The 11,336-nt window shown below is 41.0% G+C and overlaps 1 protein-coding gene and 1 pseudogene across 12 annotated transcripts in view; one reads left to right on the forward strand and one right to left on the reverse strand.

The window, feature by feature from the left end:
* The window catches only part of Vps13b (vacuolar protein sorting 13 homolog B), a 570,082-nt gene that overhangs the window by 169,936 nt on the left and 388,810 nt on the right, over positions 1-11,336 (forward strand). The window lies entirely within an intron of this gene.
* Positions 4,878-5,501, reverse strand: LOC148004753 (ADP-ribosylhydrolase ARH3 pseudogene; annotated as a pseudogene).

Here is an 11,336-nt window from a genome sequence, read left to right on the forward strand (position 1 = left end):
ATAAGTGGAAGAACCAGGAATAGAAGCAGTAAGTGTGTGCTCCTAATGGTCTGTGTTCTCTGTGCTGGGAGGCAGAATGAGCGACAGTAAGTTTGTTTCATGAAACTGTAAGCCCAGTGAAACCTGGACCAAGCTCCCGGACACTGGGGAACTCACTGTTGCACCCACTGCTTCGCCCATGAGTGTGTAACTTCCAGTAATCTGCTTGTATTTAATTAATCTTGATTGTGTTCTGATGAAAAAAATTCATTTACTTGATTTGTAACTTGCTTTATAGAGCTAGTGATTTATTGAATATCTTGGAACCACATCCCTGACAGGCAGTATTTTAAGGTGAAATTGCTCTGTGAGGATTTTGTTAACCTGATGTTTTGTGGTTTCGCCTCATAAAACTGGTAAAGAACTCCCAGTGTGGAATGTTAATGGGGTGAAGTAATGAGTGCAGGCTGTGGTAGAAGCAACCAGACATGAGCAATCCTATAGTTCCTGCCGTGGGGGAGGTCTTTGTGGACAGTAGCCTTTCTGAAGATAAAAGCAATAGGTGATCTTTGTAATCTTTTAATCCAGCAGCTGATCAAATTGTGAAGCTGTGCTAGATGACAAACCGTGCTATTATGCATAGGAAAGTAAATAATGTTAAGCTACTACACTCTCCAAGGTAATTTTCACCATCTAACTGAGTAATCTGGGTGACAGCTTTCTTCTAGGCCAGCAGTACCCTTACATTCTGTTCAGCTTTCCAGGACTGTTCTATTTGCATATCTCATTTGGGTAATGAGATGAGTAGTTTGATTTTAGTATTAGTTGTGTTGACTTTATTTCACAGAATCAAAGAAATATATATTCCCCCTCTAATTTTGTTTAAAATTTATAAATTATAAAAGTTTGAACTGCCTTATTAGGAGCTCTGAGCCCTCACTTTCAGATTCTATCAAAGGACCTTTGTGTTTTTTGTGATTTCCTTCCCTGCCCCAACCCCGCCACTTTTGACTACCTAGTAAGACTTTTTTTTTTTTTTTTTCTTTTGCGGTGGAGGGGGAATAATAGGATTCTTTTACTAAGAACGTTTGAGAGCCACAGGCACAGCTACAATTTAATTCAAAAGTGAACCAAATTTAAAATATGATTTTGAAGTTTTTTGGTTTGTGTTTCAATGATAGAGCAAAAGAGTGACCTTGAATCTTTTACTTTAAATGTCTTACTCTTCCCTTTCTCAGTCATTTTCTATTGAGCTTTCTTTTGTTTTGCATATATACAATAATTACATATTAGACTGGTAAAAGTGAGAAGATAGCCACAGAAATATATATACACACATATACATAAGTATATATGTACATATATGTATATATAAATATATATTTATAATAAAATCTTATAGTTCATATGAGGGAAGCCTGGGTGAAATTACTACACATTCTCTGATATATAAAAAACTTAACTTTAGTGGATATTGTAAGAACAATTCTAACAGTTCCACCTTTCCATGGGTTTAAGTTATTATAATCAATTATGGTTCCTAAGTATAGAATGGAAAATTGGATAAGTCAACAATTCATAGGTTTTAAATGTTTACTGTTTTGAGTAACATTTTGGACCTGTCTGCTTTATGTCACACTGGATGTAAATCATCTAATTGACTACTCCCTGCTTTCTAAGTGCCTGTCTCTGTAGCCATCTCAGTTACAATACAGTTGATGTCATCACATGACATTACCTGCTCGTTGTCAGGTACTAAGGGCTCCACTAATGTTGGTAGTTCATATCTGTCAAAGAGCTCCTCCCCATGTAAAGTTCTAACCAAAGTAAAGAAAAAGAAGCCTGGGGTTACTAAGCTTTACAATAAGAATGAGTCTTAAATGAATTTTAGTATTTCTTGGAAAATGAAAGACATTTAGAAAAATAAATTTAATGTGTATATTTGTATATATGAGTGTGTATTTTATGTGTGTGTGTGTGTGTGTGTGTGTGAAATATACTTTAGGTAAGACGGATTAAAAGTTTCTATTTATACGTTTTTGTCTTGATACCAATTGCATGACTTTTAGTTTAAGGGAATTTATGTGCTTTGAGGGTGAAAATATGCTGTTAGGTCCAGATTTTATAAGTACATTTGATTATAGTGTTAACTGCCAACTTTATTTTTGAAGCAACTTGGGTTTATGTTTGTTGTTGCTGCTGTTGTTGCTGCTGTTGTTGTTGTTGTTGTTGTTGCTGCTGTGGTTGCTGTTATTGTTGTTGTGGTTGTTGCTGCTGTTGTTGTTGCTGCTGTGGTTGCTGTTGTGGTTGTTGTTGCTGGTGTTGTTGTTGTTGTTGTTGTGGTTGTTGCTGCTGTTGTTGTTGTTGTTGCTGCTGTGGTTGCTGTTGTGGTTGTTGTTGCTGGTGTTGTTGTTGCTGTTGTGGTTGCTGTTGTGGTTGTTGTTGCTGGTGTTGTTGCTGTTGTTGTTGTGGTTGTTGCTGCTGTTGTGGTTGCTGTTGTGGTTGTTGTTGCTGGTGTTGTTGCTGTTGTTGTTGTGGTTGTTGCTGCTGTTGTTGTTGCTGTTGTTGTTGCTGTTGTTGTTGTGGTTGTTGCTGCTGTTGTTGTTGTTGTTGCTGCTGTGGTTGCTGTTGTGGTTGTTGTTGCTGTTGTTGTTGTGGTTGTTGCTGCTGTTGTTGTTGCTGCTGTTGTTGTTGCTGTTCTTGCTGTTCTTGCTGCTGTTGTTGTTGCTGTTCTTGCTGTTCTTGCTGTTGCTGTTGTTGTGTTTTCTGAGCCACCAGCTGCAATGGATTATATTGGAAACAACTGAACACTCCCCATGATCATTACCTTCCTGTTTGTTCCTGTGTGGATTTCACTAAATAATGTCTGTTTTAGAACTTTGCAAGATTCTTATTGCAGACAGCAAATAGTATTTCTAATAGATACAAATAGGAAACGGTAGCTTTCATTAGCCTTTCTCTTTGAGTCTATTTTCTTTCTTTTTGTTTTTACCTACCCCCTTTCAGAGTGATGTGATGGACCCTTCTTTCTTGCCCAGAATTCTTTGTTGTGCGTCTTTGGATATTTTGTAGCACTTGTAGCCAGTCATTAGTAGCACTAGCATTGAGGACTAGCACAGCACCCACTCGTTTGTGATAACCAAAAATATGTGTAGAACACGTCATGCTTTCTCCGGAGATAATGCCACCCCTGTTTGGGAATCAATGTGTGCAGTGTATGGTTCATTCTGTAGTATGTATTAGCTCATTAAAGATGCCTATTTAGAGGACAAGTGTTCTCCTAGATATTTGAGATTTTAAATTATTTGAATATATTATTTGGGCTAGGTCTTTTAGCACTACTGCTTGAAAACATGTGGGACTAGAATGAATACATATTTTTTTTCTGAAGTACCTACTGTCTTTAAAGCCTTTTGGCCAAATATGATAAAAATTGTAGGCTTAGCTGGGTTTATTGGTACATGACTTTAGTCCCAGCACTTGGAAGGCAGAGACAGGTAGATCTATGTGAGTTCAAGGTCATCTTTGTCTACATAGTGAGTTCCAGGATGGCTAGGGCTAAATAGTGAGATCCTGTCTTGAAATAATAAAGAAAATATGTAGAGATGGCCAAATGCCCTATTTGCTGTTCATAGAAATTGTGGCATATCTCGTGTTAGGTGTTAAAGCCCTGTGAAGACTCATTCGTTTCTGTGTCCCCCATCACTATAGGTATGTCTGTGGTTCACAAAGGAAAAGGCCAAGTGTTCATTCTAAGACATTAGCTTCAGTGAATAGAACAAATCTTAAGGAAGTGGAAGCCTGGGCAGTGCTGTAGGCATCAGTGAAGATTCATGGCACCACATTAGTCTTTTCGTGAATGGGATGACTGTTGTATGTGAATGAGGGAATGCCATTCTTATCATCAATCATTTCTAATGTGTGTGTTAAATCAAATGGGCTGTAATATATTCTGAATTTATACTGAGCATCCCAAGAAACTAGGCATGGAAAGGACATGTACTTGAAGTCAGTGCAGTATGTGCATTGCTATATGTTCCTTCCCATGTTCCTTAAATGCATTAGTACTGGAAGGGAGGCAGAGGTTGAGATTTTTACGTTTCTTTGTGTGTGTGTGTGTGTGTGTGTGTGTGTGTGTGTGAGAGAGAGAGAGAGAGAGAGAGAGAGAGAGAGAGAGAGATTTACAAAGAAACCCTGTTTATTGCTGTGACATCCACCAGAAGCTGTCAAGGAGCCCATTGCAGTGAGGGGCCAGGCCAGGCAGCCAGTGATCGACTGAATGCCAGCCTCAAGAGCCAACCAACTGCTGCTGGCTCCGCCCACCCAGCAATAGACTGTCACACTCGTTGGGAGATAGGATACCCCAATAGGTCCACCTTCCCAAGTCCTGTGTCCTAGACAAAAAAGAGTGCCCCAAATACCCCTCCAAAATAAGACCTGCCCTGGTCCCTCATATTTCTGAGGATCCTGGGGTGTCATACGGCCCTGCAGCAAGCCAGAGCTGCAGCTCCAAGGAGGCACCAGCTTCTCTTTGTGGAAGACTCCAGCTTCAAGGTACTTTCCTCCTGCCTTCTAGGAATGCAGGGCAGGTGAGTCAACTTAAGGAACTGTGGATTACGGTCTGAGTCAACCTTGGGTCCTGATGGTCCTGTCAGTACCACTGAAACTGTGTCCCTCAGGGACTCTCTTGGAAGACTCGGTGCAGGCTCTGGGCCAGGACGTCTGTCTCCTCATAGCCCTCACAGCTCTGCTGCCAGCTCTTTGGCACCTGTTCCACCCCATAGTAAGCTCCAGCAGTTGCCCCAGCCATGGTGGCTATGGTGTCTGTGTCCCCAGCAAGTGAGATGGAATAGATGAGACTCCTCTGGAGACTGTTGAAGGTGCAAGGGATCTCAGGATCAGGCTCCATGTGCCCCAGTGTAGCACTGGATGATACACCCTGCAGAGCTAGGCCTGCAAGATGGCATCTTGTAACCCAGGGAAGAGGTATGGGTCGGCTGAGCTGAGAGCTGGGCAAACTTCTACACATCTTGGGCACTGCAATAGGCCAGCGGGATACTTGCTACTCGCATGGTTTCCCCATTACCATAGGAGCCCTTTCCATTAAACTGGACCCAGGCAGGCTCATACACGTCACGGCACTATGGATTCAGGAGTTTCTTGAAGACAGTGATGACTCCTGCCCCATACCCTCTGCCAGGGTCCTTCTTGTATTCTTGGGCAAACCTGTGAGCCATGTCCACCTCATCGAAGGCCTTCTTGGCCAGCAAGGACTGCACCAGGGCCCTGGTCATGGCGGTGTCATCTATGTAGTACAATGTTTCTGTCGGCGTGCTGCCCGACGTGCCAGGGTCAGGCTCCAGGCTCTGAATGTGACTCAGGACAGGTGTCAGACTGAAGGTGTCCTGTGCTTCAGGGACAGCGCCCGCCCACACAGTCTCCCAGCAGTGCGCCCACCAGGTAGCCTCAGAAGCACTAGAGGGAGCCACCCCACCAGCTTTGTTACCGCCCACCTCTGCCATCTACGCTCAAACCTTACATTTCTTATAAGTCTTACTGCCTTAAAGTTTCTTCTCTATATTTTATGGTCTGGAAACTTTTTCATATCAGGATTCTGAAACCTTTACATTTTTGACTGTTTACCTACAAATTTCCTGGGATTACACTGCCCTTACATGATAGGAGAGGAAAGTCTGTGTGTTTCTTACAACAGGGCAGTCAAAGACACCTGTTCTGCTTATTTTCCCTAATGACAAAGGAAAGTTCCTGATTCCGTACGGGCAATACTCATTTACCTTCCTGCTAACAGCATAGAAAGATTGCTTTCCTTCATATCTTGCTAACATTTTGATTGCTTTTTATCTATTTGCAACCAGAGTCTAATGAGTCTTGATTTTATTTTACTGGACTGTCATTGTTTCTCTGACCTGACCTGTTCTTTTTTTTTTTTTTTTCTTCAGTATTTCTCCATTCTCTTATTGGAAGAGAACTTTAAGGACCCCAACTTCTGCACGTTTATTACTGATTGTCATTGTGCTAATGTAATAGATGTACTATGTGTAAAGGTTCTCTACAGAAACCCTCAGGCCCCCTTCAGAAGCACATCTAGGTTAGTCTAGGCTGAAATCTTGTCTGTTAACTTCATACTACTCTCTAGCACTTAACTCTCACTGAATGCCGACTGCTGTCTGTCTCCACAGCCCGCATGTATACTCCATAGGCTACACCCTTTGAGTTACAAAGTAAAGGACAAATGTAAGAAATATATACATAACTTATAAGAAATATATACATAGCTTTCAACTAATCCATGTCTGTAGAAATCCTTATTGTAATTTGTATTTGCTGCTGTCGGGAAAAAAAACATATTTATGATTTAATGTGCTTTAAAGTAATTAGGTCTTTTCTCGGAGCTAGAGATCAGCCAGATAATCATATAAGATGTTGGATGGTATTGTCACTTTCAGTAACATACTACTAATGCACCATGGCCATCTAGTCAGTGGAATATTGTGTATGGCCATGCAGATACATACTGCCTGGCTCAGTTCACTGGCTAGAAGTCCAGTGTCCCACACTGTCACTGTGAGACAGTAAACAGCTGGGAGCCTCCTAACAATAGGCTTTCAATATTTTTCAATAAATAATAACAACAATATTTTCAGATATTCTAGAGCTTTCCATGCTCATAGATTCACCATTCACACTTCCTCCTGTAATCTTAAGCCTGAATACGTAAAGTGCCAATAAAAGGGAGCTATAGGATATTTTTTTTTGCAAGAACACTTTCTCTAAAATATTCTTTTGAGGAAAGTATAATAGGATATTACTTATTTTCATACTTGATATAAGATTTCTTTGGGAGAATCAGCACAGTAAAGAATATTGAAATAATCTTAAGACTTAAAAAGTAGTCTACTATTCTGTTATGTGCAGCAAGACTAAAATAACCTATTTGTCATCATCATTCAGACTCTGACAGGGGAATGTCTTTGTTTCAAACCCTTCTATGAGGGCTTAGGATTTGGCTCAGTAGTCGAGCATTTGCTTAGCAGACTCAGTCTCTAGCATTGTAGAGAAAAAACGCAACAATATCAGATAACTTAAAGTGACTGAGAAAGGGATTTAGTACTGGATGCTCAGTGGATCTATAGGACTTTCATAGTGCAGGGAGAGACCCGCTTCTATACATTGTATTCTGATCACTTCGTGCAAGGCAGGAGGGCATGAACTCACCCACAAGGTTATACCCTAACATGCTTCCCACTAAAGAGACAAGTAAATAAATCATTGTCTGCAAATTAATTTTCTTAGCTTCCTTTTCCTGCTTTCATTTATTTATCTCATCTTAGTTTCTTTTTCTTTCATCCATCCATCCATCCATCCATCCATCCATCCATCCATCCGTCCATCCATCCATGTTTTTTTGAGACAAGATTTCTTTGTATATTCCCAAATGTCTTGGAACTCACTATGCAGACTGGGTTGGCCTCAAAGTTAAAGTCCACCAGTCTCTGCCTCTGAGTGGCAGGATTAAAGGCATGAACCACCACTGCCCTAATGCAATTATGTGGATTATCTTCTTGGAAACCTGTGTGTAAACGTGAGGAAAGAAGTGTGTGAGATGAGTAGAGGAAGCAGTGGGGCTGGAGAGAGACTGTGTTTTTGCCCTGGTGCCTTTGTATCCTTAATATGCTCACCTGTCTTTCTGGAATACCCTTTTAACCTTAACTCTCTACAGTATGAATATTTCCAGGCAAGAAAAATTTTTTTTGTCAAATTTCCATATATTTGCAAAATATCATATTCATAAAGTGACTTATTTGCAATGCTTAATTAACTAAATGGTATTTTATTTCACAGAGGCAAAGGTGACTGAATATTTGAAAAGCCATTGATCTGACTTCTTATCAGGCTACAGAAAGAAAATCACTTTTTTTTAATTTTTTTTTTAACTTGAGTATTTCTTATTTACATTTTGAGTGTTATTCCCTTTCCCGGTTTACGGGCCAACATCCCCCTAATCCCTCCCCCTCCCCTTCTCTATGGGTGTTCCCCTCCCCATTGCCGCCCTCCCCCCAACAATCATGTTCAGTCTTAGCAGGACCCAGGGCTTCCCCTTACATTGATAATCTTACTAGGATATTTAATGCTACCTATGAGGTCAGAGTCCAGGGGCATACCATATATAGTCTTTGGGTAGTGGCTTAGTCCCTGGAAGCTCTGGTTGCTTGGCATTGTTGTTCATATGGGGTCTCCAGCCCTTTCAAGCTCTTCCAGTTCTTTTTCTGATTCCTTCAACGGGGGTCCTGTTCTCAGTTCAGTGGTTTGCTGCTGGTATTCGCCTCTGTATTTGTTGTATTTTGGCTGTGTCTCTCAGGAGAGATCTACATCCAGCTCCTGTCTGCCTGCACTTCTTTGCTTCATCCATCTTATCTAATTGGGTGGCTGTATATGTATGGGCCACATGTGGGGCAGGCTCTGAATGGGTGTTCCTTCTGTCTCTGTTTTAATCTTTGCCTCTCTATTCCCTGCCAAGGGTATTCTTGTTCCCCTTTTAAAGAAGGAGTGAAGCATTCACATTTTGTTCATCCGTCTTGAGTTTCATGTGTTCTAGGCATCTAGGGTAATTCAAGCATTTGGGCTAATAGCCACTTATCAATGAGTGCATACCATGTGTGTTTCTCTGTGATTGGATTATCTCACTCAGGATGATATTTTCCAGTTCCAACCATTTGCTTACGAATTTCATAAAGTCATTGTTTTTGATAGCTGAGTAATATTCCATTGTGTAGATGTACCACATTTTCTGTATCCATTCCTCTGTTGAAGGGCATCTGGGTTCTTTCCAGCTTCTGGCTATTATAAATAAGGCTGCTATGAACATAGTGGAGCACGTGTCCTTTTTATATATTGGGGTATCTTTTGGGTATATGCCCAAGAGAGGTGTAGGTGGATCCTCAGGCAGTTCAGTCTCCAATTTTCTGAGGAACCTCCAGACTGTTTTCCAGAATGGTTGTACCAGTCTGCAATCCCACCAACAATGGAGGAGTGTTCCTCTTTCACCACATCCTCGCCAGCATTTGCTGTCACCTGAGTTTTTGATCTTAGCCATTCTCACTGGTGTGAGGTGAAATCTCAGGGTTGTTTTGATTTGCATTTCCCTTATGACTAAAGATGTTGAACATTTCTTTAGGTGTTTCTCAGCCATTCGGCATTCCTCAGCTGTGAATTCTTTGTTTAACTCTGAACTCCATTTTTTTAATAGGGTTATTTGTCTCCCTGCGGTCTAACTTCTTGAGTTCTTTGTATATTTTGGATATAAGCCCTCTATCTGTTGTAGGATTGGTAAAGATCTTTTCCCAATCTGTTGGCTGCCATTTTATCCTAACAACAGTGTCCTTTGCCTTACAGAAGCTTTGCAGTTTTATGAGATCCCATTTGTCGATTCTTGATCTTAGAGCATAAGCCATTGGTTTTTCTTCAGGAAATTTTCTCCAGTGCCCATGTGTTCGAGATGCTTCCCCACTGTATGTTTTGGACCAGTAGCTTTTTCCGCTTTACATTATCTTTGACAGTTGAGTCGATGATTTCTATGGAATCTTCTGCTCCAGAGATTCTCTCTTCCATCTCTTGTATTCTGTTGGTGAAGCTTGTATCTAAGGCTCCTTGTCTCTTCTCTTGATTTTCTATATCCAGGGTTGTTTCCATGTGTTCTTTCTTGATTGCTTCTATTTCCATTTTTAATTCCTTCAACTGTTTGATTGTGTTTTCCTGGAATTCTTTCAGGGATTTCTGCGATTCTTTCAGGGATTTTTGTGATTCCTCTCTGTAGGCTTCTACTTGTTTATTTATGTTTTCCTGTGTTTCTCTAAGGGAGTTCTTCTCGTCTTTCTTTAAGTCCTCCAGCATCATGATCAAATATGATTTTGAAACTAGATCTTGCTTTTCTGGTGTGTTTGGATATTCCGTGTTTGCTTTGGTGGGAGAACTGTGCTCCGATGATGCCATGTAGTCTTGGTTTCTGTTGCTTGGATTCCTGCGTTTGTGTCTTGCCATCAGGTTGTTTCTGGTGTTACCTTGTTCTGCTATTTCTGACAGTGGCTAGACTGTCCTATAAGCCTGTGTGTCAGGGGTGCTGTAGACCTGTTTTCCTGTTTTCTTTCAGCCAGTTATGGGATCAGAGTGTTCTGCTTTCGGGCCTGTAGTTTTTCCTATCTACAGGTCTTCAGCTGTTCCTGTGGGCCTGTGTCCTTAGTTCACTAGGCAGGTCGCTTGGAGTAGGAAGGTTTGTCTTACCTGTGGTCCGGAGGCTCAAGTTTGCTTGTGGGGTGTTGCTTATGAGCTCTCCATGGTGGCAGCAACCAGGAAGATCTGCGCCGCCCTTTCTGGGAGCTTCTGTGCACCAGGGTTCCAGATGGCGTTTGGTGTTTTCCTCTGGAATCAGTAATGTGTGCAGAGTGCAGTCTCTTCTGGTTTCCCAGGCGTGTCTGGCTCTCTGAAGGTTTAGCTCTCCCTCCCACGGGATTTGGGTGCAGAGAACTGTTTATCAGGTCGGTCCCTTCAGGTTCCGGAGGTGTCTCAGATGCAGCAGACCTGCTGCTCCTGGGCCCTCCTCTACGGGAACCCGAAATTATTATGTGTTACATATAGTATAATTATACTATATTAAACTCATATTGTGTTTTTGAATTACTTGTTCAACTATGTGTTAGGGTTAAATGTGACTTTTCCTCACAAAAAAACTAGCATTTGACTATTCAGTAAACCTTCATTATAGTACTAATCCTGTTCTTGTATTCATATCTACAGATAATAGATGATCAGATAAGTATATTACCAAATACCTTAATTTTCAGGACGCACAATAGATACATACATTTCTTATTCTGCACCAGCTTGGAGTGCCCTTTGGGAGATTCCAGTTGTTTTGATAAAGCAGTTGTTGATGTTAATCCTTCCACAGAAGACTACAATCCATTATACTGTGTACCTCTGTTAGATTCATTTCTTTTCTGGACTATTTCTCTGAATCTTTGTATTCTAATATATTAATAGAGGAAAGTGTGGGTGGTACTAACATTGGCAGACAGGCATCATTTAAAAGTTTAGGTGTTAGTTTCACCAGTAGACCCTAGTTGGCCTACCCATGAAACATTTTTTTTCCAAAATAAAATCAAGTACAAAACCGTCTGTGTAGACTCCACTACTTGTGACATGTCGGCATCACAAAACTCAGATGGCCTGGCCACTTGGGATTTTTATTCTCACCTCAGTTTCTTACTCAGCATCTTTCTTTACATCATAATAGCTCTCTAGAGTTAATCTCACAAATGGTCAGTAATATAAGAAGGCAA

The sequence above is a fragment of the Rattus norvegicus genome, chromosome 7 (genome assembly GCF_021556685.1).
Source record: "Rattus norvegicus strain SHRSP/BbbUtx chromosome 7, alternate assembly SHRSP_T2T, whole genome shotgun sequence".
Taxonomy (NCBI): Eukaryota; Metazoa; Chordata; class Mammalia; order Rodentia; family Muridae; genus Rattus; species Rattus norvegicus.